Source organism: Gopherus evgoodei, chromosome 1 (assembly GCF_007399415.2).
Source record: "Gopherus evgoodei ecotype Sinaloan lineage chromosome 1, rGopEvg1_v1.p, whole genome shotgun sequence".
In the NCBI taxonomy this organism is placed as follows: Eukaryota; Metazoa; Chordata; order Testudines; family Testudinidae; genus Gopherus; species Gopherus evgoodei.
In genome coordinates, this window is record NC_044322.1 from 343298908 (window position 1) to 343304907 (window position 6000).

Consider the following 6000-nt stretch of genomic DNA (forward strand, 5'->3'; position numbering starts at 1 on the left):
AGGTGATTTTCCTGTCATCCTTACTAAGCCAGTGCAGACTGAGCATTGGAGTGGACTGGGGACGTGATAATTAAATCTTCACTTGAAAGATCCAGTGGCCAAAAACCCAACGTAAAAGGCACAGAGAGCAACAGCCAATATCCCAGTCCACAGGCTAGAATAGCAGGCAGGGACAGACTGCAAGCAACCACACGGCCTTGCCTGCATGCCGAGGTTGAATACTGTCCCATCAAACCTCCTTTATCACTGTGTATAAGGAAGGTTAATTTGACCTCCAAGCAGAGAGTAGGCCCCTGATCCAGAGTTCACAGAACTCAACGGAAGTCTTTAGATCAGGGCCTATGCTGAGACCCATCTTCTCTCAGTTTATAGCTCCTTCCTTGATCCTACCTATGCCCAGTGAGTACATCACTGTAAATTCCAAGAGAGGCTGCATAACACTCTCAAATCCTCAAGGGAGAAAACATTCATTTTTAATGTTATACTTAGTAACATTTAGGCGCTAGGTGCAAAAATGCTTTAACATCTAGAATTAAAATCCTTTTTAAGATAATTAAATCAGATTTCAAGCAATTCTGAAACTTGCTTGAAGTCTCCTATATACTGATGGCCATTTGTGACTATCCGAAGGTTACCACCACCAACAGATTCAAAATAGCCAGGAAGACTTTGTTCAATATAGCATAGTTTTAATTCATAGCAAGAAGTGCTGCTTGTCTTTCTGAACACTCCACATGATTGAGCTAAACAAAAATAAGCCCAGATTTCCTTTAACAACAGTTGAAAAATATTTTCATGTGTTTATTTTAAAAAGTCTAATTTCTTCAGTTCCGACCAATGTTTTACAAACACAATGCTTCTACTAGGTAGGGCCCTATAATTGGAGATATGCCAGTTTGTGAGTACAACATATGTGATTGCTAAGTTCAGCCTCATACAAGATATTTTTGCCAAAATCCAGTGATCTGAGCCCCAATACTGACAAACTTATGTGGATGCTTAATGTTCTTCATATGAGTTGTCCAATGAGAATAAAGTTAAACATTCATGTAAGACTTCACAAGATATTCTGTTGAGACTGAAACTGTAGCAATGGGAGCTGAACCCATGGTAGTTTAATAGTAGTTTAACTAAATAGGCTACAACGCCCTGGGTGCCTAGACACAAAAATAATTTATTTTTAAAAGGTAGAAAAGTCACCATGTGTACAGAAGTTGAAATGCTAGAAAGTAACACTAGTAACATCAGATGGGCTTATTCTAAAAAAGACTGGTCTTTTGGTTTTTAAAAAGGCTGTGCACGGCCTTTATCAGTCTTAAACAAGATGGTCAGTGCCATGTCCACATTATAGGACATATCCATATCATAGTCAATCACTCCAGTATATAATGGTAGATAATAATAATACCTAACATACATGGAATACTTTTCAACTACAGACTTTGGGGTAGAAGGAAAGGTAAGGAATTTATTTTTAAAATAATGGAAACTTTCATATTTACCTTTGGTTTTGTATAAACTTGTTTGGGGATAAATCAATCTGACATACCCTTTTATAGAGCAACAATACATAGATGGTTGATTTTTTTCAAATGATGTATCTTGCCAAAAGGTCTCCAATTAGACATTCAGAATTTAGTACCGATACTAGCATCTGCCTCTACCATGATTAGAGGGCTAACAAATTCCCCGCCACGAAAAATATATCATGGACTGTGAAATCTGGTCTTCCCCCTGTGAATTCTGGTCTTTTGTTTGCTTTTACTCTATACTATACAGATTTCACAAGAGAAGTGTTTCTCAAATTGGGAGTCCTGATTGTGTGTGTATGGGGGTGTTGGCAAGGTTATTTTAGGGGAAGGGTCATTTTAGAGCTGGGAGGCTGGAGAGCGGCGGCTGTCGTCTGGGCACCCAGCTCTGAAGGCAGTGTCCCACCAGCAGTTGCAGAGAAGTAAGAGTGGCAATACCATGCCATGCCATCCTTACTTCTGCCCTGCTGCCTTCAGAGCTGGGCAGCTGCAGAGTGGCGGCTGTTGACTGAGGGCCAGCTGTGCAGGCAGCAGGGCAGAAGTAAGGGGGCAATAGCATACCATGCCAACCTTATTTCTGTGCTGCTGGTGGTGGTGGCTCTACCTTCAGAGCTCAGCTCTCAGCCAGCAGGCGCCGCTCTCCAGCTGCCCAGCTCTGAAGGAAGCACCAGCGGCAGCGCAGAAGTAAGGGTAGCAGTACCACAACCACCACCCTCATAACCTTGCAAGCCCCCACAACTCCTTTTTGGGTCAGTACCCCTACAATTATAACACCATGACATTTCAGATTTAAATATCTGAAATCATGAAATTTACTATTTAAAAATCCTATGACCATGAAATTGACCAAAATGGACAGCAAATTTGGTAGGGCCCTAAAGATAATGATTTTTATGCTATTTCCCTCTACTATTCTAAACTGAGTCTTCTGCAGTTTTTAAAAAACAGAACTGAAACAGTTACTTCACAGGTGGGGCGGAGGGGAACCATTGTGCCAAAAGTCCACTCGGTTTATTCATTGCTTCTCAACTCCATGCTACCCACAAAATAATTTAGCAATCACATATTGTTGTGGTATCTACCAGTTAAATTTAATTTTAATTAGCATTCACTAATAAAATGGATGAAAGATTTTTGTTTTTTTTAAAGGGGAGGTTACTTGGGGAAAGTATTCTAACCAAATTTTGGGAAAATGGGGAGTGAGAGAGGAAAGTTTTGTGAAAGAAAGGGATAACATCTAGCATATATGATAGTAGTCTGTTAGTAGGAAGTTAAATCTACATAGGTTATTTCCTGTTGTCATATACAATTGTTTCACTTTGAACATTCTTTGCCAAATTCATCTCTGATGCATGAGTGACTTGTGTGGAGAGCTATACCAAGGATAAATTTGGCTCACATTTCAAGGAAGTTACTTTTAAATATACATACTTTAGATTAACCTATTTAATGTTATATTAGTTTTTAGACTCTATGATATTTGCTCAAGGTGACATGCCAAGAGCTATCAACTCCTTCAGCGCAGTCTGCATCTCATGTGAAACCAAACTATTTTCACTTCCCTACCATAATAGATGAAACTCCCTGATTCTCCATTTAAAAAAAATAAATAAAATGTCACCATGTAAAATTTAAACTCACACCATACAGAATAACTTTAAAATTTTTAAGTGGACATTTGGACATTGTACTTACATAAATAATAAGTGGACTGGATTCTGCACATGACTTTAATGGTATTTGAATGTGCTGTAAATCAGTTCAGTATTAGGCCCAGCAATCTTTGTAACTGGCAGCCAAGGAGCATACAAATGGGAAAACCATAACACACATCAAGGCAGACAGGTATTTCTAGATGTGTTTCGGCAATGGTTCACATATCATGCTCCCAGCACCTGACTAAACCATGCCCAAATAAGACACTACTTCACTCATTTAGGCCCAAGTTCAAACACACCGGGGCTCTTTTGACACTGTAACTACTCAGCACATAAATAGTATGTTGTTGTTTTTACGGCCATAAACTAAACTAAGGCGCTGATTCATGAAACATTAGATTCCAGCCAGCTTTGTTCTGACCCAGCAAAAGAACACTAATATCACATCATGTCAAACTTCTTCCCTCTCCCCTTGTGTTGTGTCCCATTTTAAGAAGGGGGGGGGGAGAGGGAGTTGTGAGGCTGTTTAAAGGGCCAGATAACCATACATATGTGCACACACTTCAGAAGCCAGGGCCACATCTGGGACGGGGCAGGCGGCGGGCGAGGACACTTTCCTGACAAGTGAGCCAAGTACAAGACAGATATGGCTAACGGGGGAGGGGGCGACCCTACAGAAACCCAGCCTGCTTGGGCAGGACGGAAAGCGCCTCCCCGAGCATCAGCATTACCTAGAGCCGCTGCCGGACCTTGCGCCAAGAGCCACGGGACCACATCGCTCTGGAGATCAAACTCGGCGCTCAGCTGGAGCAGCATCCCGCTGGCGCCACCCGCCTGGCCCCCGTCTGCGGGGGGAGGCGCGGGACAGACTCGCAGGAACCCGGGTCCTAGAGGGGCCGGCGCACCAGGCTCTCGGCTCCTGTGCAGCCAGGGGCGTGGGCTCTGCGCAGCGCTTCCGCAGTGCTCCTCATTCGGGCCGCTGCTTTCGCTTCTGCTCCAGAGCGGCAGCGCCGGGAATAGCCCAGCCCGGCCGGGAGCTGCTCCAAGCGGCAGCCTACTGGGTGGCGGGGGTGTCATTCAGCTCCGGGCGGCTTGGAGTGGCTGTGCGCGCTGCTCCCCCAGGCTGCAGCAAGAGGGAAGGCTGCGCTGAGCAAACGCCTGCGGTTGCACGCTCTGCAGCAGGCAGGCGCATGATTTTCAGTGGGCCTGGGCTTTCACCTCACCGGGCTGGGATGTTTTTGTTGGTGGTGCTTAGGAAGAGTGCTGAGAAATGGTCCAAGCCTGCTGTTGATAAGTAATTGGTGATAAGATAAACGCTGGAGGTTGGCACAAAACCAACCTCCAGATCCAACACCTCCAAACTCAGGAGAATGTTGGATCTGCTGCCCTTCCTGGCTCTAAAGCCCTCCAGGAGCCTGTAATGAAGGTACCACAAGATAATGGTGTCAGGAGTAGGTGGGGGGTGGTGGATTGTGTTATTATTCATTCTTATATTATTACAATAGCACCCAGAGGCCCTGATCGGAATCATGGCCCCTTTGTGCTGGGCAGTTTACAGGCACAGAGTTCCCCATGCCAACACAAGAGAGATTTCAGATTCCGGCCACAGTCATGTAACTGGATGAGCGCAGCTGAAATCCAGCATGAATAATGAGCCGCCCAGTACAGTAATAGCTTATAGAATCATAGAACTGGGAGGGACCGCGAGAGGTCATTTAGTCCAGTCCCCTACACTCAAGACAGGACTAAGTATTATCTAGATCATCCCTGACAGGTGTTTGTCCAACCTGCTCTTAAAGATCCCCAATGATGGAGCTTCCACAACCCCCCCCCCCCCCAAGCAATTTATTCCAGTGCTTAACCACTCTGATAGGAAGCTTTTTCTAATGTCCAGCCTAAACCGCCCTTGCTGCAATTTAAGCCCATTGCTTCTTGTCCTACCCTCAGGGGTTAAGAACAATTTTTCTCCCTTCTCCTTGAACAACCTTTTATGTACTTGAAAACTGTTATCTTGTCCCCACTCAGCGTATGTCTACACTACCCGCCAAATCGGTGAGCAGCGATTGATTCAGCAGGGTTCGATTTATTGTGTCTAGTCTAGATGCGATTAATCGACCCCCAAGCGCTCTCCCATTGATTCCTGTACTCCACTTCCACTAGAGGCATAGGTGGAGTCAACGGGAGAGCGGCAGCAGTCGACTCACCATGGTGAAGACACCACGGTAAGTCGATCTAAGTACGCTGACTTCAGCTACATTATTCAGGTTATTAGATCGAGTCGCCCCCACCCCCCAGTGTAGACCAGGCCTCAGTCTCCTCTTCTCCAGAGTAAACAAAAACAGTTTCTTCAATCTTCCTGCATAGGTCATGTTTTCTAGACCTTTAATCATTTTTGTTGTTCTTCTCTGGACTTTCTCCAATTTGCCCACATTTTTCTTGAAATGTGGCACCCAGAACTGAACACAATACTCCAGCTGAAGCCTAATCAATGCGAAGTAGAGTGGAAGAATTAGTTCCCATGTCTTGCTTCTAATAATCCTGCTAATACATCCCAGAATGATGTTCGCTTTTTTTGCAACAGTGTTACGCTGTTGACTCATATTTAGCTTGTGAATGCATTAGGAAGTCATTTATGAGATTAAAAAAAGGTCAAATCTGCTTTTGTTGTGCCACCTTAGTCACTGGGGCATGAAAAGCCCAGATCTTATGTTGTCGTTTATCATTGAGTCATTTACTATCCAGAAAGTGCTAAGCAATGTCCAAAAAACAGAAAGACACTTCCTCCCCCCAAAGCTCCCTCCCCAACTGTTCCA

General features: G+C 44.3%; 1 protein-coding gene across 2 annotated transcripts in view; it reads right to left on the minus strand.

Moving 5' to 3' along the window:
- Window positions 1–4263, minus strand: part of GSAP (gamma-secretase activating protein) — a 62661-nt gene extending 58398 nt beyond the window's left edge. Inside the window, exon 1 of one of the 2 annotated variants that reach the window (XM_030555791.1) lies at window positions 3919–4262. The gene's annotated coding sequence lies outside the window, so the exon portion shown is untranslated. Of the gene's footprint in view, window positions 1–3918 lie in introns of both variants that reach the window. The other variant, XM_030555871.1, reaches the window with a different exon arrangement.
- Window positions 4264–6000: the final 1737 nt, after the last annotated feature.